This window comes from Cimex lectularius, unplaced genomic scaffold (genome assembly GCF_000648675.2).
Source record: "Cimex lectularius strain Harlan isolate CLEC.00 unplaced genomic scaffold, Clec_2.1 scaffold214, whole genome shotgun sequence".
NCBI classification, from domain to species: Eukaryota; Metazoa; Arthropoda; class Insecta; order Hemiptera; family Cimicidae; genus Cimex; species Cimex lectularius.
In genome coordinates, this window is record NW_019392963.1 from 545,030 (window position 1) to 569,285 (window position 24,256).

At 35.8% G+C, this 24,256-nt stretch overlaps 1 protein-coding gene across 1 annotated transcript in view; it reads right to left on the bottom strand.

The window, feature by feature from the left end:
* LOC106671082 (neuronal acetylcholine receptor subunit alpha-7) overlaps positions 1–22,696 on the bottom strand; it is a 129,647-nt gene extending 106,951 nt beyond the window's left edge. The window contains exon 1 of the mRNA XM_024229493.1: positions 22,567–22,696. The gene's annotated coding sequence lies outside the window, so the exon portion shown is untranslated. The remainder of the gene's footprint in view (positions 1–22,566) is intronic.
* Positions 22,697–24,256: the final 1,560 nt, after the last annotated feature.

Here is a 24,256-nt window from a genome sequence, read left to right on the forward strand (position 1 = left end):
CAATATCCAGCGCATCCATTCCTTCCAACCGAAATTCTTTAGACAAATTTTCAAAGCGTCTTAATATGTCACTTACATCAATATCCGCAACTTTCCTATTGCCAACGAACTGATCCGGTCCAGATTCCAAACCTTCCACACCAACCTTTCGAACCATCCTAACCATACTGCTCGAGCCCTCTCCACTCATTCCCATCCTGACAACCCACCACATCGCCTCAACCTACAGTGGCCTCGGGACCATCTTGACAACTAATCACACACATTGACCTTTCAAAGCATGTGTTCTACCTGTGCAGTGCTGGCGTTAGTCCTTGAGTTGTGCTGTGTAATACATTAATCATGTGTACATATTTGTATAGTATGTGTATGTATAGGTAACAAATAAATTTAAATATAATTAAAAAAAATTAAAAATACAAAAATCAAAATTTGTCGCCAACTTTTGAAATTCTATTAGGGCTTCCAAAAAAACTTTTACATTAAGCAAAATGCATATTTTAAAAATAATATAAATGGCTAAAAAGTAGATTCCTAAATAAAACAATTGTTTAACATAACTGCTACAAAAACAAGACAAAAAATAAACAATAGGCTACCTTTTTCTATCTTGGTCATGAGGCTTGGCGGCAAGTAAACTTTTCTTTTTTTTAAATATTACTTAAAAATAATTTACAAAATTTTATATAAACAAACTTAAATTATAGATCCATAATGGTCATGTAATGTTAATAGAAACTATGCATACTAAAAAATTGTATCTTTTGTAAGGTAAGTTTTATAATAAAATGTTGTTAAATACTAATATACTTTGTTTTACTTATGCCTTTTAAAAATATAGCTGCTGATGATGGGTGTAAATTCCAGAATGGTTCAAATAAATGTTTAAAAAAGTTATGAATTTACTTTAAAAAAAGCCACATAGAATTTTTTGTTTTTAAACAAAAACCAAAATATTTGATCCAACGTTTTTTCATTCATTTTTTCTCAAATAGAGCTTAACGTTGGAAAAAATGTCAAAAAACCTTATATATGATATCCCGATTTATGGCATATATGGTCCAGGACAGCTTGAAGCGAAAGAAGTTAGTGTGCTAAACAAATATTGTACAACATTGAATGATTTACATCCTTATTTCTTTTACGATGTTACTACAATTAAGAAGTGGGATTAAGAGAAATAAAGGCAAAATTTCTCGTAGTCCACGCGCGTCAGAAATCTTCCAGGCGAAGACCAAACAGCCGAAGGGGTTCAGCAATTTTGGATAAGATCGCAGGCTAGCACATCAAGGAGGTACTAAACGATGAAGATTTGAAACGACAGACGCCAAAGGATTGCGATACTGTCGAGGGGAAGGACAGATAAAACGGTGAAGAACATCCCGGTATAAAATGGAACGCCTAAGGAAAATGAAATGAAAGAAACGCCCCTATTTTCCCACCGATTCGGAAGATGAAGATATAGAGGCGTATATTGATATACGGATAGAAGGCACTGACGGACGCGAACTTCGAAACGGGAATCCAAGAGTAACTATACCTTTTACCACGGATTGAAGATCAATTGGACATATTATCTGACTTACTAGGATTCGAGGCACGAATACGTCATTTTCTTGGACTAGCGGAGTTCTTTCGGCCCTTGATCTAGGATTTCTTATCGTAGTGGCGCCATTAATTGAGTTATACCAAAAAAAGGACTCGATCTGGCACTGGGGCCCATAACAGGACCAGGCTTTTGCAGGAATCAAGAAGACGCTGCTCGGATTTAACAACCCAAGAGGCAAAGGGACTCGGTACAAACAGGTTGGCCGAACTGTAAGGAATCCCGACTTAAGAGTACGATTATGATCCGAGCGGCCACCTTCCGAGTTCCAAGGGCTTGAGATAAACAAAACGCACGATTATGGTGGGAAGACAGTGCGTGGTTAGCTTAAAGAGATTGGCATTGTGTTTTGCTCTATGTAATGGTAAGTAGTTAATGTGTTAAATAAATATCGTCCACGAATCATTGGTTTACATCCAGACTTATTTCACGATGTCCCTACTATCCTATTTGGCGTAAAAATGATTCTATTAATTATTAAGAGCTACTGTTGGTTGTGTTTTGCAAACGACGTGTTAGCTTCCGTGATAATTGCTTAAGATTTCTAAACTTTACGAAAGGTTCTAGGTCTAGACTGCCCAAGAGCAGTTGATAGCAACAGTAGGTGTCACCAGTGATTGTGTATATGTGTGGTGTTTAGTGACCGTTACTTAATGACTATTTGGAGGCCGTGAGATGTGGTCTTGTGTGACGTAGGTTTTTAGAAAAACTTTTTTTTCGTGCAAACGTTTCGATCTTTATTGAGATCATCTTCAGGGCTCAAAGTGTTTGTTTTCCGTGTAGATATGTCATTCTTTTCTATCGTGTTGAGTGCCCAATTGGTAATTTCTTTTCCTTTTTTTTCCCTTCTACTCTACTATTTCCTTTTATAATTATAAATACAATACATCATCCATATAAGCAATCACTGGAGCACAATCCTTTATTATCTTTATAGGAACATCGAATGTTCAAAACTTGGAGTCAACACAAATCCTTGCGGGCATTCTTTGGTCACTCTTTTCCTTTTAACTGTACTTTATCTTATAGATAGTCCAAGGAGGCTCTGAGTTTCTGGACCGCACTTACACTTACACTTAAAAGGTAATTGACAAAAAAGGTGAGGTTTTTATTTTTGATCATGCTCGTTTAGTTCCAATGTGTGCACGCTCGCGGCAGGAGAGAGTGACTATTTTTTTAATTTCTTCCTCCTTGTACGCTGCACATCACGTCATTTCTGCCGTTAAGACGGGCCTGGCATCTCTAAATTCATCTTTTAAGGCTTCAAACGTTACTTTATATGCATAGTGGGGTGTCTCGTTTTTCTTTAATTTTGCCATAGCCCACCTTAATGAGGATAGTAATCATCAGGGCGTCGACCCGCGTCTATTATAATTATAAAAATCAATTTAACATTGTAAAATGTATGTTTTGTTACTATGTAATGTTCAGATTATAATATAATATCTTCTTTACAGTAGTATTATAATAATTTAAACATTTCACAATATGTTTTAATGTGTGGTGATTAGTGACCGTTAATCGATATTATTTAGAAATCGTGAGATGCGGTCTGGTGTGATGTAGGTTTCAGAAAAACATTTTCTTTATCGTGCCAACGTATTTCAAAAATTATAAAACAATCCAAACACTTTTTCCCAAAATTAAAGATCCCACACCAATAACAAATAAATTTGACGTAATCTACAAGATCAACTGTTTAAACTGTCCGGCAACTTACATCGGTCTTAAATCCCAATATCTGGACAAGAGAGTAAAGCAACATGATTGCAAAAAACCCAAGCAAAATCATACCGCACTCGCTACCCACCATTTTGAACACCAACACAATTTCGACTTCAAAAATCCAAAAGTATTACACACAGAACAAAACAAATATAAACGTAATTTCTTAGAAATGATTTATATCAACAGAGATAAACACAGCATCAATTACAGAACAGATACATGTAAACTCAGTCGCAGCTACGCCAATATCATTAATCAAATTCAATACAGATAGCATACCTATATCATCACGTTACATTCCACACATCAAATATTTTTCACCAAGTCTAATTTCCCAACAATTCAGCTTTCCTTTTCCTAATTATCCCTTTCTATATAATCCTGAAAGGATAATCTGGCCGAACCATTACCAACCTTTTTTTCCCATCGTCGGCTCTTTTCACCTCAAAGAAGCCGACGCCTTATACAAAAATGTCTTTTCTATACGACTTTCTTCCCCACCCTCTTCAAAATCCAACGTATATAAATATAAAACAGCAAAATCTCACTGTCACTCTCAACACGACACGCACACTTACGCAGAAAACAAACACTTTGAATGAGTAGAAATATTTTGATTGGATATATAAAATATATTTTGCATTGTATAAATTCGCTTTTCCACTTCCAAAATGTAATTGTAATATGTAAACAATCTTTGTAAATCCCAGGCCCTGAAGATGATCTCAATAAAGATCGAAACGTTGGCACGATAAAGAAAATGATCTCACGATTTCTAAATAAATACGTTTTAAGATAGTTAAATTATTTCAGCTTTTAGCTTATAATATAATATCTTTTTTACAGTAGTAATTTAAACATTTATAAAATAATTTAAACATTTCACAATATGTTTTAAGATCGTTAATTATGTCAATTTTTAGCTTATAATATAATATCTCTTTACAGTAGTAATTTAAACATTTATAAAATAATTTAAACATTTCACAATATTTAAATTCACTAATTTCGTGGTACGCTTGACCAATTAATATATTACAATTAATTAAGGTTTTAGTTGAGATGAACAAAAGTTAATGGCACGAGCGGGATTCGAACCCACGATCTTCGGCTAGATACGCCGCTGCTCTACCACTTGAGCTATCGTGACCTCGATCCACTCGGATATCAACTTCCTATCTCAACCCCACCTTATGAGTTTTCCCTCCTTTTTGCCCTTTTTCAAATGTCGTGCAATCGGATCGGATTCTCGACGACAAATGAAATGGCCACGGAGAGCTTTAGTGAAGTTTACTTCATTTTAATTCATTAAATTCACTAATTTCGTGGTCCCCTTGACCAATTAATACATTACAATTAATTAAGGGTTTTAGTTGAGATGAAAAAAGGAGGGAAAACTCATGAGGTGGGGTTGAGATAGGAAGTTGATGTCCGAGTGGATCGAGGTCACGATAGCTCAAGTGGTAAAGCAGCGGCGTATCTAGCCGAAGATCGTGGGTTCGAATCCCGCTCGTGCCATTAATTTTTTTCATCTCAACTAAAAACCTTAATTAATTGTAATTTCACAATATGTTTTAAGATCGTTAATTATTTCAATTTTTAGCTTATAATATAATATCGTCTTTACACTAGTATTATAATAATTTAAACATTTCACAATATGTTTGAAGATGGTTAAATTTTCTCAGTTTTCAGATTCTATAAATCTTATGTAAATACTGAAACGTTCGTTCTTGCCTAACAAATCTCGAAGTGGCATAAATGTAAAAATCCATAAATTATTACGCAAAGAAGTAGTTCCCAATCTATACTAGATGTCATCCTAAATTATCATAAAATCCAAAATATGCGTACATAAAAAAAACCAAAGCCTTGAGGAAAATTAACTTGAAAATATTTCCCTTCGATATTTATCGTAAGAATATTAATTATTATTTCCCCCTTTTAACGAGGCAGTTCATTTTGAACTCATTAATCAAACCGGATCAATCTCGACCGATGAGATTGCTTTAATTATAACGCCTTCTCGGAAAAATCGATGGATCTTCGGTTCGTTTCGACCACATTACTGTGGCGTGATACGCGCGAAATCGGCGGTCGGCTCTCAATATCAACATCCAAGCCGGCAATATTTTATCATGCTGTTCGCCCTTCCCATTACCATTTAACTGGGATAGCGGTTTCAAACGTAATTTGGACAATAGATCGCCTTTCTAACATCTTCGCAATTAAAAACCTAATACATCTCTCCGTTGGCAATTGATTGTAAAATTGTTAAATGCAGAGTGAATAATACATCTCCCTTTCTAAAGTTCTACTTGTGTGGTTTATTAACTTCAGAAGGGAAACTGTGCGAAAAAACAAACTTTTCCCCATTTTACTGAAAGTCTCGAAACGAATTACTGACTTTATCGTCACGGTGGAGGAGTATTTTGTAAAGATAACTACGTTTTTAATAAAAGTTCAATATTGCTTTATACTTTTCATGCATCATCAAAACGTCGAAATAATTATTTTTAATTATTTGAAAAAGATTCTATGACACATAACGTTGAAAAAAGACAAATTAACATGCCAATGCTTGACCTATACATTCCCAACGACAGCTAAAGAGTTCCTCACTATCAATTTCATATGCGCAGTGTATCCCTATTTTTTTAAACCGTATTATTGTGCAATAGAACTTAGTAAAAAGTACATTCTCAAATACTTATCTTCGGACGCAACTATCATTGATAAATTACTGCGTGTTTTTACAACAGACAATATGCAAAATTCACTAATTTCGTGGTCCCCTTGACCAATTAATACATTACAATTAATTAAGGTTTTTAGTTGAGATGAAAAAAAGTTAATGGCACGAGAGGGATTCGAACCCACGACCTTCGGCTAGATACGCCGCTGCTCTACCACCTGAGCTATCGTGACCTCGATCCACTCGGACATCAACTCCCCATCTCAACCCCACCTTATGAGTTTTCTTTCCTTTTGCTATTTTTCAAATGTCGTGTAATCGGTTTGGATTCTAGACGACAATTGAAATGGCGACGGAGAGCTTTAGTGAAGTGTACTTCATTTTAATTCATTAAATTCACTAATTTCGTGGTCCGCTTGACCAATTAATACATTACAATTAATTAAGGTTTTAGTTGAGATGAAAAAAAGTTAATGGCACGAGCGGGATTCGAACCCACGATCTTCGGCTAGATACCCCGCTGCTCTACCACCTGAGCTATCGTGACCTCGATCCACTCGGACATCAACTCCCCATCTCAACCCCACCTTATGAGTTTTCCCTCCTTTTGCCATTTTTCAATTGAAGGAGGGAAAACTCATAAGGTGGGGTTGAGATGGGGAGTTGATGTCCGAGTGGATCGAGGTCACGATAGCTCAGGTGGTAGAGCAGCGGCGTATCTAGCCGAAGGTCGTGGGTTCGAATCCCTCTCGTGCCATTAACTTTTTTTCATCTCAACTAAAAACCTTAATTAATTGAAATATGCAAAATATTAAAAACTTTGCTTTTTACATAATTAAGAGGAGCACATCATTTTGAAAGGTCGCATTTTCTAACCTTCATATTCCCACAAATTATATTATTTTTATTAATAATTATTTTTGCCTCAAAAATAAGCTCTTTTCGCCCTTGTAAGGAACTTTTCTCACAAACTGACCGATCAAAATTAATCAAATTTTGCATGAATTTTTTCGATAGGTTTTTACATCGAAAGATTATTTTACGTTGATTTTAAATCAAACGGAAAGAAAACAATTAGAACTGTTTTGAATAGAAAGGAAAAATACCTTTTTTTATCGATTGGGCTTTTCTTTCTTGTTACCTATGAAGTATTTCGAAAAATAGAAAATAGTTTACCTTGAGGGATAATAGCGCGAAACTCCATATCAAAAATGTTTAAAAATGAAATAAAAATACTTCATGTTATCAGAATTGTGTGCATCTGGTGTTAAACTGTCCAGAGAGAGTTGAAGATTTTTGTAAGATCTAAAGCGCTTCATTTGAAAATGGTTTCTAAATTGAGCACGGAAGCTTTTTTGTCCTGTTTCGACCGTTTATCTCGCGAAAGGGCCTACCCCTAGTCATTTATTCTGACTACGGTCGAAATTTCGTTGGGGCTTCTCGTCAGTTCGTCGAATTTCTGCAATTTCTAAGTGACCAAGAAAAGGTACTGCATTCTCATGCCGCTCAGAAGGGTATCTCATGGAAATTCAATCCTCCCGCTGCATCTCATTTTGGTGGGATATGGGAAGCTGCGGTCAAATCTTCGAAAAGGCTCTTACATCGTCTAATGGGAGATATCTCTTTAACTTTCGAGGAATATTGTACCTTATTTGCAAGAATCGAAGCAGTCCTCAACAGCCTACCCCTATGCGCTATTCCTCCCGATTATAAGGACGACTCAGATTTTCTCAGTCCAGGGCATTTCCTAACGGGAGTTCCCTTACTCGCTTCACCTGAACCGGATTTCTCGGAACAGCTTCCTCTTTTTACTCGTTGGAAGCGAGTAAAACAATTGCATCAGATATTTTGGAGGAGATGGTCTTCTGAATATTTAAATACGCTGCTGCAGCGGAATAAATGGCAAAAAGCCACCCCATCCCTCAAGCCCGGGGAAGTCGTCTTCCTCAAAAACACCCGTACCTCTCCACTTTCCTGGGCCATAGGGAGAGTACAGGAGATCTTTCCTGGCACCGATTCGTGTACTAGAGTGGTCAAGGTGCGCACTACCGCAAGTTCTTTCATAAGACTTATCCACAACTTACTTGTACTTCCTCCTACTGATTAAGAACCTTATTTATTTTCTCCTTGTATATAGTTTTTTTCCTTCCCAGAACCTATCCTTTTTAGTTTAATATTCTTTGCTTAATTTCTATATAAGTGTAAATTTTCTTTAAAATTTGGTGGGCGGAATGTTTACGCCAACTGTACATATGTAGATAGATCGTAATCTTAATCCTACAATTAGTTGTTTTTCTTTTATCCCCTCCGCTTACGCGAGCCAATCTCATGGAATTCTCTTACGATCCACTCCTCCTATTCTCTCCAGCTTTTCGATATTTAAAGTTGTGCCAGTGATTTAATGGTTTTTTGGTTCAACCCGAAATTAATATTCCCAAGAAAATTAGCCGAAGCTGTACACCGGAGACTACCACGGACTCGGGCCCGAAGTTGCGTCGCCGCTGTGAATTCAAGTTTCAGCAAGGTGAGTTTCTGGCATTATTTTCGGGTGAATGGTTTTTTAATTTTATTTAATTTAATTTGAAACATTGGCTCACTTAAATTTTCTCGTTTATTTTCGTTCATTTTTATTTTTATTATTTTATTTAATTCTTAAGAAATCCTTCCCATTTTTTCCCCTTTTTGAATCGTTTAATTCAAACGATTAAACAACCCCAATTTCAGTAAGCTGAGGATAATTAAAAGCGTTCGACTACGGCAAGAAACAAGGATAATATTCGGATCATGGAAGACTGATCTGATTAACAACCAGGCCGAACGTAACGTTTGATCCTAGTAACGATCACTTAGTATCAAAATTTACTATGGCTGAGTTAAACTATGTCTTAAAAGCAACAAATAATAACTCCTCATTATTCCATGATTAGTAACTTCCCATCTTTTGCAAAAAAAAAATTAAAAAAAAAACCCTACTAGAACTTTTCAATCCCACCTTGGCTAATCCGGAATACAAATATGTTGAAGACGACTTTAATTATTGTAATAAAGAAAACAGACAAGCCTCCTTACGTATCCAACTCATAGCGACCAATTTCGTTGGTAGAAATGATAAATGGTGGAGTGAGTGTGTTGTTTTTATTTTATTATTTTTTTTGTTTTGTTACGAGGGTTCGCAACAGCAGAGGTCATATAAACCCTCAGGGTAAAAAGCCCATTTGTAAGTATGTCGGGTTCGAATGCAGGGCCGCTGGATTCGAACTCGGGACCTTTACCTTACACTGATGAGCGCCGTGTAAAGACTAAACCTTGCGGCCACCGACGCCCCTCGAGAGATGTTGGTTCAAGTTCCTACTCACAGTAAGTTGTTTTCTCACGACCGGATTTCAATCTTATAGCTCATCATCAGGTTGAAGGAATTTACAACCAAATTTCTCGACATGAATTGAAAGCGTGAACCGCCGATCCCCCGCCAGCACGACGTTCAAACGAGAAGCTGGTTTTTAATGCCGTTCAATTTTGAAAGTGCGAAAAGCGGAAATTATAAGACAATTAAATATTATAATAGTAAATACTGTAAGAAAATAATTATGAATCAGTGAGAAAGACATGCGAAATTATAAATTAGTAGGAGGAATTCTTTTAGGTCCTCTAGTGTTACTGACCATATCCACAGAATATCGTCTACATAGCGTTTCCAAAAAAAAAAAAAAAAGAAAAGAAAAGAAAAAAGTGCAGATTTAATTAATTTCTTCTTTGAATTGAAAAGTTTTTTCAAAATTATTCATCCATATTTCGGCACAAAGTGGGGACAATAGAGTTCCCATTGGTAACCTTTCGTATTATAAAATTTATTATATATATATATATATATTTTTTTTTTTTGAGAGAGAGGTCTATTATTCTCCGTAAGGTTTTGTTTGATTAGCGTAGTATATTCTTTATCAGAGATATTTGTGAATAAATTAGTAACATCAAATGACACTAAAAAAGTTGTTAAGTGTATTGATATTCTTTAATGGTTTTATCAATTCTAAATGAATGGCACACCAAAAACACGAATATTCGGTAATTAGCCATGTTATATATAATTATGGTTTGGCCGGGTAGCAGCCCACCTTAAAGTTTAAACAGACAATCCCTCTGGGAAATGTGCTATGATCAATTTCATTAACGTGTACTTTCTTAATAAACAAAGGGAAGTTTGCAGGATAACTGCCACCAACTACCCAACCCCAAAGCCAATCTCGTTGTTGATTTTTATTGCCGAGTTAGTCCTCTCATACGTGACAGTTGTAGCCGTTTAGTCAGCTAATGTTACCTATAAAAAAGTTAGAGCGCACGTAAACTTTTCCGAGTCATCTTTTAGGATCAAGGAATGAACGGTGGTGGTTGGATAAAATGGTGATTCGCTACGGATTCGTATCTGATTCCGAGGACAGGATAAACATTCCGTAGGCTAGTTCTAATCTCAAAATTTTTAGAACTAAAATAAGCTGAATAAATGATCAATTTTTTAAAAAATCTCATCTTTTAAGATTAGTGAATCCTATATTTCGTTAATTTTTTTTTATTCGCCTTATGATCTTGCATATTAGCCATATTACGAATTCTTGTGTGTTCAAATTGGGGGTTATCGGGAAAAAAGGGCCAGAGGCGACGGTGGGAATCGAACCCACGACCGCGGCGTGAGAGTCTCTCATGCTAACCACTCGGCTACCGCGGTCCCCATTTCGTTAATATGTGATTATTTCTGTCGTTCATTTTACAACTATGTCATAAATTGTCACGAAAGAAAATAAGATATTGTTTCGCACCTAAACCTGCGTTTTGAAGAAATTCTTCTTACAAAATAATTGTTGATACTGTTCCAAGATTTACAATAAATTTGCCCTTTATCTTTAATCGATTATCCCAGACCGATTGTAGAAACAACCCCTAAAGCCTCATCTGGTGACTGAAGCGTAGTAGGCTTTGCGACTCCTTTGATATGAATTAATCCTTTTCGAAGGTGGAAGAACATCATATGCTTCGGTTAGTAAATCTCGCAAAGATTTGACATATAACGTAATATAACTTATAAAAATGTTGTAAAAGATATGATTATTAATTTTAAAAAATATGGTCAACAATGCTCTGAGGGAGGTGCTGCGATCAACAAAAATTGTCAACAAAATTGTAAAAAGTGGGCAAATAGAGAGGTCATACAAGGCGCTCAAATGTATGTTTCACCTATTCTGCGTTTTAGTCCGTTTCAATTATGTTTCGGACACTACATCGCAAACATATTGTTTCTGTACAAAAACGAACTTTCCATACAGAGTATTTCCGTCGACAACCTGATCGCATCCATACAAACACAACCTACATTAATTTTTGGCTACAATTTTGGTCTACATTCAGATGGTAGCCAACCGTCATTTACAAAAAAGATGAGTAGTATAAATACAACCGGCGTACCCATACGTTCATCAAGATTACCGCTAATAAATACTTAATATTCATTTACACATAACACATTTTTACCAGAAAATTTACGGTTAAAAACATATAAGATCAATGATATTCGACCAATGGCCACTGCGACATCCCCGCATGCACAACTGGACTAGATGCAGACTCATTCATTTAACATTCTTGCTAATAAGTACATTCATTTCCTAAATTAATAGAATATTTTTAATATATTTTTATCTTGTTGTGTCACTAATTATTAACTTGTTATTAATTATTTATTACACTTTTTCAAACATACTTTTATAATAAAGTATTTATCACTAAAAAACATATGTCAGAAATTGTATGATAGTACTGTAAAAAATGGTACAAATAATAGTAGAATAACAAAGAAGATTAATACATGTAACAACAATAGGGTACAATATAAAGAAAGTCTATATGATTTTATATCATAATGTAAATAAATATGTACATATAATGTACATCGAAGATCTGAGAGAAATGTTCTTAAAAATAATTAAAAACGATTTAAAGATACACAAGTGTATGTTTATCTAAAAAACAAATTATATGGCGTTCACTAGTTTTCGTGGTCCGCTTGACCAATTCATATCTTTCATTTAATTAAGGTTTTTAGTCGAGATAAAAAAAGTCAGTGTCACGAGCGGGATTCGAACCCACGACCTTCGGCTAGATACGCCGCTACTCTGCCACTTGAGCTGAAGTCACGATAGCTCAAGTGGTAGAGCAGCGGCGTATCTAGCCGAAGGTCATGGGTTCGAATCTCGCTCGTGACATTGACTTTTTTATCTCAACTAAAAACCATAATTAATTGAATTATATGGAATATTGCAAACTATATATACATCGGTAAAAATATTGAGTTCTTAAAAATAGACTAAAACACAATGAGAATTTATTAGAGAAAAAGCAAAATATTACAAATCTATCACAGCATATATACCTAACAAACCGTTATATCGATTTTAAAAGTGCAAAACCTATAGCTTTCAAAATAAAGAAAGAAATGCTGAATTCGATGGAATATTTATATGCAAATACATGAGATTCTAAACATACAGATAGGTAGGGACAATATATGTAGCCAGTATAGTATCATTGAAAGATATGGAATACAGATACACCGAAGAGATGGAAGGTGGAGTGAAATTGGCATGGTTCCTATAAAGGTTACACAATGTAATGGGTGCAGCAAGAAAAACGTGTAAATAATTGCTTCTGCAAGATTAGTTTCAACCTGATGAGGAGCTATGGCTTGGCTCACAATATAAAATAAATAATAAGTACATTCGACTTTCGATAACTAGAACCTCAGGGGGAAATTTAAAAATTCGAATTATCGAGTTTTTGGGCTAATGTTGGTTCGAATTATTGAACTGACTAATCCACTCGCAGTCATACTTAGCCCTATTTTTTAAAATAGTGGATAAGGTGTTTGGTGGTATTCGGAATTCTTTGGCGATATTAATGCCTTCATCTACCGCCTTAATAATCCTCCTTTTCTCCTCCACGCTTAACGTCTTACATTTTTTATATACAAAAGAAACAAACACGTAAACAAGAACGGACTAAAAAAAGAACTGCCCGATAAGCGTGAACTGTACTATGCACTGTCTTGTGTAGGACTTTAAAAGGGCGGGAGAGAGGAGCCCATCAGGTAAAGAAATGCCGCTTTTAAAAAGATAGTTCTTTGTCACAGTGTATTGTTTTGAAACGATCCGGATTTCGAGCTTTTAGCTCATCATCATCAGGTTGAAGGAGTTCTGCACCACTTCTCTCGACATGAATTGTAAAATTGAACCCGCCGAAACCCCCGCCAACGCGACGTTCCAATGAGAAGTTGTTCTTTTAATGGCGCTCAATTTGAACGTGCGAAAAGCGGGAATTATAACATAAGTTATAATGATGATGAGCTAAGGGCTGGAAATCAAGATCGTTGCAAAACAACTTACTGTGAGTAGGAACTATCTTTTTAAAAAGGATTGAACACCGCACTCACTCCATCATTCATCATTTGTAAGAAATGTCGTTGGTAGCTAGGGTTTGCAAAGAAAATACGTCTAATCGACGTTTTCATTTAGAAATGTTCGACTTATAGAGGTAAAATGTGGGCATACACTATAGGAAAACGATGGGGATTTGAAAAAATTCGAATTATCAAGGAATTCGAGTTTTTGAGGTTCGGGTTATCGAGATCGACTGTAATAATTTTAATTAACAGAAGCTAATATGTGAAGGGGTACGGCTCATGGCACTATAGGCATCGTTTTTGACGACTACCATCAAGAAGATGGCTAAGGGTGAATTGGGTGTGGTGTATCATTAGTCTTGTTAATATTATTTTTTATTCATTTTTTTCAAAAATCGCGATTCTTGAAAGCTAGTATTTTTCGTTTTTCCTCAGCTGGACACGCTGGTGTCTATGGGCTGTAGGTCCGCTAATATTGCCTATTTTTGACATATCTTTAATTTACTTTTCTGTATACGACAACGGATTGTAATTAAAATGATTTGATTTTACTTCAGTTTCGTGATCCTTTGGAGAAAACTGGCCACCAAATTGCAACATTCCATTTTCGATTACGAGGTGAATGTCTGGAGCAATTCGAGCCTGATTAAAGCATACAATGGTAAGTTTATGGTTGAAATATTCTATAGTATTATTTACTGGATATAATAAAATGCTTATTCTTCCAGATGCTTATTTAGGCAAAATCAACTAAAGATTACGACATTGCTAATTGTGAGAACCCGTTGGGTTCGCTGGCGCGCCAAAGTACTAATTTATTCATTCACGCGGTCATTCGGATTAACGAAACATTTGGCTGGTAATGCTAGAACTAAATTCCTTTCAATTGCAGGTCGGCGGGAGGTCAAATTAAGCATTAATGAGCCAATGAATATTTTAATTGAAAGTGTGAATAATTCATTCGCTAGAATGGCAACTTGAATCGTCAGGGGGCTGGTGCAAAAATTGAAACGGGTTTCGTTAATTCGGCTCATTCGTCGTCGCTGCAGTGATCCGCGACAAAAGGAACCGTAGTTTCAGAGAACTGGAGAATCGGAAAAAATGGGAAACAAGGCTCAATCTGACACCCATACCGCTTACTTTTTTGTCCATTTATCCGGGCCAGTCGGTTTTGTCCCATACGGCAATAAAAGTTCCATTTTTTACTCGGAATGATTCGATGTATTTTAGAATGGACCGATGTAGGATCAGGGCTGTTAGAATGGCTTAACATTTTGTTTTGCCTCTTCACAATAGCGTGTCACACCTCCTATTTCGTTTTATAGATCGGATGGTTTTTTTAAATTACTCATTTCAAAATGTTTATGGCTTTCTATCTATTTATGTAATACGTATATAATAAAAAAAAACTCTTAAAAATTTACAATATACTTGTGCAAATTAATGATTTTATTTGTCCACTACATTATATTACACAACAGATGAGTTTGCTGTGATTTTTATTTTCTTCCGCTCATAACAATTATATTTCATTCACCACTGCGCTTGGAGAACACTCCAATCGAAATATTTAATTAATCTTCAAAAGGATTTTCTGAAACAGCTACAATTGTTTATAACTACAATAAACTAATTTGTCCGCTGATTATTATTTTAAGCCGTACCCTAAGTAGTAGAACAGGCTAAACCCGCACGACCTATCAGTGTTTCATTAATGTTGGCTTCCACCGCCGTTTTAATAAACAGATAACAGTCCGTGATCTAGACGCGAACGAGTGAAGACTAAGGCATTATCTCTTGCTCTTGTTATCGATCTTGACTGTTATACCACGCTTTTAAGGAAGTAAAATTGCATGAAAATAATAATATCTTTATTGTATAAATTAAACTTTCAGTGCAGGGAAATATTTTAAAGTTATTGATTTACGTATTTATTTATGTGTTTATTTTTGCATTTATTTATGTATATATTTATGTATTTATTGATGTAATAATTTTCGTGTTATAATTATTGATTTATTGTATTATAAATATTTATTTATCTCACGGTTGTCGATTCTTTAAAAAATATACTGTTAGGAAATTAATTGTTAAAGATCGTTAATTCGTTAAAGATGTCGTGGGAAAGATCCTCCAGATAGAAATCAGAATAGTATGTCTCCTAATATGGAGGTTACAGTACCTAATGGAAATCCTTTAAAAAGACCAACAAATTTTGCTGGAGTAGGATATCAAAAAATTTTTATTGGCTCTTCTGAGAATGTTTCAAAAACGAGTAAAACTGATCGTAAGACATCGCTGGGTTTAAATAGAAATAAATTTTAAGATAACGGCCAGTTCGTGGTGTTCATAGAAGGATTTCTTCAAATGTGGGTAAAATGTATCCAATGAAATTGGGGACAATTTTATTCAAATCCCACATTAATTACAAAACCGAAATTACAAATACGTCAGGGGCTCTTGCGAGTCAAGAGCACGATCGGTAGATGGCCCTCAGAGAATCTGAGCAGGAGACGAGGGATCGTCCTCATCCGACTGAGGATTGGCCATACGCGGTTGACACATGGGCACCTGCTTTTGGGCCAAAGCCCGCCCAGGTGCCCCTTATGCAGAGAAAGGTTGCTCGATGTGTCCCACATAATAGAGGCGTGTCATGCCTTGGCTCCATACAGAGAGCGTGTAGGCATGCCGCCTGACTTAAGAAGAGTTCTCGAACACGGTAGCGAGTTTCAGAGTCCCCTGTTCCGCTTTTTAGGGGAAATTGGGTTTTTTTGTTGTATATAGTATGTCTTATGTGTTGTGTGTCTATATGTTTTGTCTGAGTGCATGTATTTATTAGCGTGAATGGCGAGGGTTGAGGGCGAAATATAACGTCATCATCACCCCTCGAACGATGAGAGCGTAAAAGTGTGTGTTCGGGGTCGATGGCGGAATATTTATAAAAGTACTCCATCGACCCCAATCTAGATTAGTTTGAGTATAGGGTCGGTGGAGGAATATCAAGTACTCCACCGACCAAACGGAATGAGTGTACTGTATGGATGTATTTATTTGTATGAATGTAGTGTTTGAAAGTGTAAATAGAATGTAGACACAGTTGGGGGCGGAAATGACCTAGATGTCGGAAGCCTCAATCAAAAAAAAAAAATGTCAGTATCGGGAATAAATCGAATAAAAGTCGAATTAAAAATTACGGCGGCAGCAAACGCGTTTGTTGAACCAAATTTCCAGAAAGAGCACAATCTAACAGCATATATCCAATCATTTTTCAAATTAAAATGGGTGTAATCAGAGGAGTAGATCCGGAGCTGACGGAGGAAGAAATTCTGAGCGTTATGAATTCTCCGGTTAATGTCAAAACAGTAAGACTAAGAAAAACATAAACAGAGAATGGGCGCTCCTACGTAGCTAACTTAGGCACCTGGATTCTGACATTTGACTTAGGCAATATCAGAGGCAGTGTCAATATATAGCACACGTTGCAAAGTTGATCCAGACATTCCTCCTCTTCGATAATGTCGGAAATGTTTTAGATATAACCATTATCAAGACCAATGCTGGGGAAACCAGGGGACTTTCCCATGAGGAAAATTCTATTTGTGACAACATTGAGAAATGTCCGAATTGTTCTGGAGAACACAAGGCATCGGATAGAAAATGTCCCGAATACAATCGTCTTTTGTCTTTAAGAAAAAATAAAGCAGTTTCCACCACATTGTACACAACAGTAACTTCGAACAAGTTCAATCTGTTAGAAAATCTGGCTGAATTCCCTCATTTAGATCACCCTACTCCCTCAAAACAGACAATTTTAAAACCCTGATGGGTACAAAATTTGACGTTCTTTAGACTTAAATCATATACAAGAACAAAAAAAAAAATATTCCAGGGACCCTCATAACAATAATGTAAATAGTAAACTAGATGAAAATTCATTAATAGCAGATAAGGTAGATTTCCCTCAGAAAAAGAAAATAGGTTCACGCCCAAAACTAACTCCTTATTCAAATTATTTCGAAGAAGGAAAAAACTATTTTATAAATATCTTAAATATTTTACAAAAGAGTTTACAAGCTACTAAAAATGATCCAAACGCCAAACCTGAGATTATTTTTTCTAATATTGTTGAAGCTTGTAAACGATTGATACGAGATTATAATAATTCAGGATATCTTAAAACCTCTTACGACCAATCCGATAACCAATAACTGTAAAAAATCCCATGAATTTAAAGCTCTTGAAATGGAACTGTCGGTCTATTATCTCAAAAAAAGTTCACTGGAAGAACTTATAGGCAGAGTTTTGGTTGTTCTTCTCTATGAGACATGGCTAGCTCCAAACCAAAAAATACGTTTTTCTGGATTCACGTTGGTTCTTCAGGACAGAGAAGACGGATATGGAGGAGTGGGCGTGTTCATCAGGAAACGATCCCATTTTCCACCATTAAAACCAACTACAGAACACCAAATCTCATGACTGATCAGATTATCTGATGACAGATAAAACTTAAACAATACCTTAAACATTCCTTTGACAGCCATATCAATTCACAACAGCGATATAAACAATATAGGCCTGCAAGTTTGAGATTCACCATGTGACATTTGGATCAGACTCGTCAGACGCAAAGGTCGCGTTCTTTTGGTTGCTTTGGACAATGAAACTATGTATACATGAATGATGGATCGCCCACACGAATAATACGCTCGTCACTTTCCAGAAAGTCTGCTGTTGATTTAACGTTTTTATGCGCAGATATCGCCACAAAAGGACCTTGGCGAGTATTGGATGACCATATGGGATCCGATCACATTAAAATTTTGTTGAGCGGAGATGACGTAGACAACAAAAGGGTGGCGTTCAAATCGGAAATGGAATATAAAAGAAGCAGATTGGCCCAGTTTTGAGCGACTGTTACATGACCTTTCTGAAAATTTGATTTCTGAGGTTCCTTGCTATGCCAAATTTGAGGAAATGATAAATAAAATATGTGATTTAACTATTCCAAAACTAGTAAGAGCTCCTGGTAGGAAAAGAAAGCTAATTAGGTCGTGGTGGAACGATGACTATACAACAGGTCTAAAAGAGAGGAAAGCTGCTTTCGTAAGGTTTAAAGAAACCCCCTCATCATAAACCTACACGGAATATAAAAAGTTTAATGCAAAATTTTAAAGGGCGGTAAAATTAGTAAAAAGGTCATATTGGACAGAGTTTTGTGCAACTTTGAATAACGGATAGATTTAACAACGATATGGTCAAAATTGTAAAAATTAAAAAATAACTCGAACCCTAGTTCACATATTGCTATAGGCCCATGGACCAAGGAATTCATTCAAACTTTGTGCCCCCGGGTCCATCAGATCGTTGGGAGCTAATAAATGAACACAAGTGTCCATCGCTAACACATGAATTCTCTATGGTAGAACTGGAAATCTTGAAAAAAACAAATAATTCCGCTCCCGGGGTTGACCAAACACATTACTTGATGCTAAGCAATCTTTCAAACTCAGCTAAAAAGATACTACTGACCCTCTTTAATATAATTTGACAGGGTAGTATTCCTATTCCTGAAACATGGAAAAAATCACTGATAAAATTGATTCTGAAACGAAATACGTATTCCAATAAATCAGCTTCATACCGCCCAATAGCTCTTACATCATGTGTCCTAAAAACCCACGAAAGAATAATAAAACATCGTTTGCAATAGTGGCTAGAAAGAAGTAAATTACTCCCGGATTCTCAATTACGTTTTCGGAAGGGTCTTTCGGTTCAAGATGCCCAATCAAATTTGATATATGATATATACGATTCCTTGTCAGACTCGAAATCTTTGATAGCTCTATTTGTCGATATAACGGCAGCATATGATACAGTGGATTTGGGCATTCTTAGACAAAAAATGTCCAAAATCGGTTTCCCTTACGTAATGACCCATAACATTACAAATATTATCGGAAATAGACAGTTAATAATACTCATAAACGAATATAAATTCGGCCCATATACGACATTTCAGGGTTTACCTTAAGGGGGAATCTTAAGTCCTACCTTGTTTTTAATATATGTTCATGATCTTGCCACAATTATCCCCTACTGTTAAAGTTGTGCAGTACGCCTTTATACGTCTCACAAAACTATAGAAGCTGGGATATCAGCTTTCGACGAAGGTATGGACGTGTTCACTAAATGGACTAAAAGAAATAATTTAAATATATCAGCGTCGAAGTATTTACTCTGTCCGTTCTCTAAAATGAGATCGATTTCTTTAGGCAACTCCATAATTTTCGTAGAGTATGACTTTCTAGTATGTTGATGTTGATGATCTTGGGCTTAATCCTGGATCGAAAACTTCTGTGAAGGAGTCACTTAGTTTATACAGGCGAAAAGTACTTCAATGTACTAAGATGTTTTTCTGCAACAAGATGGGGGCTGATTCAAACACATATCTGTTGTTTTTCAGAGCGTTCATTCGATGCACATTGGATTTTAGATTGGAGTTGTGGATGTGCGAGTAATGTTCATATGAACAAACTTAACTTCTTTAGGAACAAATGTTTGACAAGATGTATGGTATACCTACCTGTTACTCCAATAAAAGTGTTGAACATAGAAACTTGCGAACCATATTCGAATCGAAAAACTTGCATCCAACTTTCTAGCAAAGCTAATTTCAACAAATCGTAAACAACATATTTTTTGTGAATATAAAAGTTTTGACGGGAAAATTTTGGAAAAGAAAAAACTTCCACCCCTGATTAAGGCGTATTTAGAGTCAGTTGATTTAAACTTTCCTTATATAAAAACAGCGTTTGGCCATGTTTTAAGGTGGCATATGAGGCATATTATAATAAATTGTGCATTACTTCACTCAGGAATTACTCTAAGTTTCCTCCTGCAGCTGCGAATTCAATTTTCCTGAGAGACATAACCACCATATGCCCAATCCTTGTTGTATTTTTACTGACGGCTCAAGAATGAAAGAGGATGTTGAGTGTGCCTGGTTTGACCCCCAAAGTAATAAACACTTGATGTATAACCTTCCTCCAGATTTCAGCATTTATTCTGCTGAACTTATTGGAATTTATAAAGCACTTGAGTATGTGTGCAATAAGGAAGCCAATAATGAAACGGTATTGATACTGTCAGATTCTTAAAGTTCAATTCAAAGCTTGGAAAACCTCAAGTTTGAATCGTATAAACTATCTAGTCTTTAGTATAACAAAGAAGATATTAGAGCTTAAAGAAATAAAGAGTGTCAATATTCCCTTCCTCTGGGTTCGCGGACATTCAGGGATTAAGGGAAACGTTGTGGTGGATGGACTAGTGAGACGGGCGATTAATGTTGGCGAAGCGCTTCCAGCTCCTGTACCCCTGCAGGACACTAAAAAGAGCAACAGATCAAAAAGTAAAACAAAATGGATAGAATATAACAGATTAGGGCCTTTTTCGCATCCATCTACCCGAGAATAAAATACCGAGGTTTCATAATGTCCAGATGTCCAAAAGAGAATGTACCGTCATAAATAGGCTAAGATCGAACCATGCGGGACGTTCTTAGCAAAACTCAAACAACGCGATAACAATCTGCTCGTAACGTGCATAACAGTGAACGATCCAGAGCATATTATAATGAGTTATTCAAAAGATGAGAATGAACGAAACTGATTTTTTGACTGTTTGTATGCAATGAATGAGATACTCTTTAATTATAAATTATTATTGTCGTTGAGTGATGAAAGGGTATACCACTGTTTAGTCCGTTTACAAAGGTAACCTAACAATATGACTAAAGTTGAAGATGAGCCGAGACTTGAATTAGATGGATGCGGTTAGGGGCTTGGCCGGGGACGTGGTTGGTGCGAGCGGGATTGGAGACGAGATATCCCTGAGCACGTTTAGCTCCAGAGGTGCGGGAGACGTGGTCTTTTCCATACTATCTCGATGTGAATGGTTTTTATCCACGTCTCCAGAAAGTACTCCGTACGGGAAGAAAGAAATAGCAAGTTCAGGAAATGTAAGGAACTAAGCCCGACTCTCGGTAAAGTTAACATCTAAGTCGACTAAAAAGTAACAACCCTCTTGAATATTATTTTCGTAACGTAGAAAGGTTTTTTTGTGTCTTTGGGAAAAATCTTTCCATTTACACGCTGTATTGTTATGTAACTTTCTAAAAATTACTGCCGCTGCCTAGCATTTTCTAAAAGTATTGCAAAATTCAATTGAAATGCTAAAGATATTTGCCAAAATAATGAGAGAAACTCATGATTGCACCGACAGGTGCCTTTGGAATATGACTTCCACAATTTTCAACCGCAGCAATGCGATTATTGGCGCGAACGAACTTATACTTCTCATGAATCATCGGATTTCACTCATGATTGATTATTGTTTTAGATAAAGGGTTTAATGTGGATCACCTCCAGACTTAGTTTTTAACTGAAGATGGACAAAAACTGAAGACGAAATATTACCATTGTACGGGCCACTCTGTTTTCGCGAAAAATATTTAATTTTTCTTTAAATTAGCTAGTTAGGTACCCTAAACATATTTCAAAAGTAAATAAATAGTTAAATTCACTAATTTCGTGGTCCACTTGACCAATTAATGTATTACAATTAATTAAGGTTTTTAGTTGAGATAAAAAAGTCAATGGCACGAGCGGGATTCGAACCCACGATCTTCGGCTAGATACGCCGCTGCTACCACTTGAGCTATCGTGACCTCGATCCACTCGGACACTTTGAAAAATGGCAAAAAGGAGGGAAAATTCAAAAGGTGGGGTTGAGATGGGAAGTTAGTGTCCGAGTGGATCGAGGTCATGATAGCTCAAGTGGTAGAGCAGCGGCGTATCAAGCCGAAGATCGTGGGTTCGAATCCCGCTCGTGCCATTGACTTTTTTATCTCATCTAAAAACCTTAATTAATTGTAGTAAATAAACAGATTACCAGAAAACAGAAAGATGTTTGATAAGTTAGGTTTTCTTGTGTGATGTGGAGTAACTCATGGGCGTTTTTATTGAGTATTAGCCAATTTTTAATTTATATCAATCATTTGCTGTTGTATCATGGCTTGAAAGGAGCACTAACCTCATTTGAAGATCTTTGATCCTTGAATATTCCGGTGTTTCGTGGCAAAATGAAAAAAATCTTACATTTTCCATATAAGTAACTATTGTAGTTATTCGTTTTCATTGGTTGGATTGCTGCCTAGTGCAACACTGAATTTTAAATACTTTATTAGCATTGCTCTCCTGATAGAGAAATCCAAATTATTTTGAAGACACGATGAGTCAGTAAAATAAGATATCTTGGAGTGTCAATAACAGTACATCTGAAGTAGGCAAACATGTTAATTAAATGAGATAACGATTTTCACGTGATTTATTGGAAATTTACTTTTTTAGGAATCAATGCAGTGCACTCCTTAATAATTCTTCTCATGCGATCTCATATTCTATGTCGTATTGTCTGCTGGAGGAATGCTTATAAATCAGTCATTCAAGAAAGGATCGTACGAATTATTTATTTATGCAGGAGAATCTATCACATGTTATCACTGTCAAGTTTTGGATCTTTCATTATCTCTTTATATTTCGAACACGACTTGACTTTTTTTATTTTATAAAAGAGGAATCTACAAACGTACTTTCCCACAACTAAATCCACTTCAATGAGAAAGTGAGTTAGACAAACCAGCTTTGAATGGTTAGACAACATACCTAATAGTGCAAAGCTATCTTTGACTCAGTGGTGTTAATAAATTTATTAAGCTTTAGTTTGTTTAACGTTTATTAGTGGTACGATAGATTAATAAATTAGATTATTTAAGTCAAGAGTAACGTGCAGACATGTAGTTTATGTGTATCTCAATCTATGTATTTTTGTACATTATTTGTGGTGTAGAATATTTTCTTTATTTTTTTATGAAACCCCCCCTAACAAATATATAAATTATGGTTTTGCATGTATTAAACTAGTTTTTAAAAAGAATACTATTTATTACACAGCAAGCAAATACAAAGCTGGAATAACCACTTCCAATTAGGGAATCTTCAGTCTATACTGGANGTTGTTGTCAAGCGGGTTAGTTGTGTCTATGTTTCTTTTTAGTAGTTTACCTGTGTTATTGTTGGTCCTTAGTGCTGTTTTCAGTCCGAGTTTGTTGAACAGATTTGTTAGTTTGTAGGTTTCTTTTCCTGTGTATGTGAATGTTGTCCATTTGTTGTTGATTTGTGTTTCGTTGTTTTGTTTTGTTTTTTAGGAGTTTCTGTATAGTGTTTGTTTTGTAACCGTTTTTTATTGCAATGTTAGTTATTGTTTGCAGTTCTTTGTTGTAGTTTTCGGTGTTGAGTGGGATTGTTTTTAGTCTGTGTATCATGTGTCGCAGTGTGAACACGTGTAGGTGTGATAAGGGAGGAATGTGAAGGGTTGCAACTGATAAGGGTCTAGCGAGTACGTAACTTATATGAATAAAATGATAAATAGTATAACCTTCACATCGCCTTCAACTACTGAAATTTTCACTTTTTCTTTAAATTCCATTTTTGTAAATATTGCATTACATTTTATTTATGTTCAATTTATGTTAAGAATTGTTGGTGAGGAAAAAAATTAGACGCTACAGGGAAAATTGTTCGCGCTGGCCGAAATATAAAATATTTGACTTCAAAGTTCAAAGGCAGGAATGTATAGCACAATGCCATTAGAACGAGGCTGGCTCACCCCATCTTTTTTTTCATCTTTATTTGAATCCTCGTATTCGGTAACCAGCTTTATG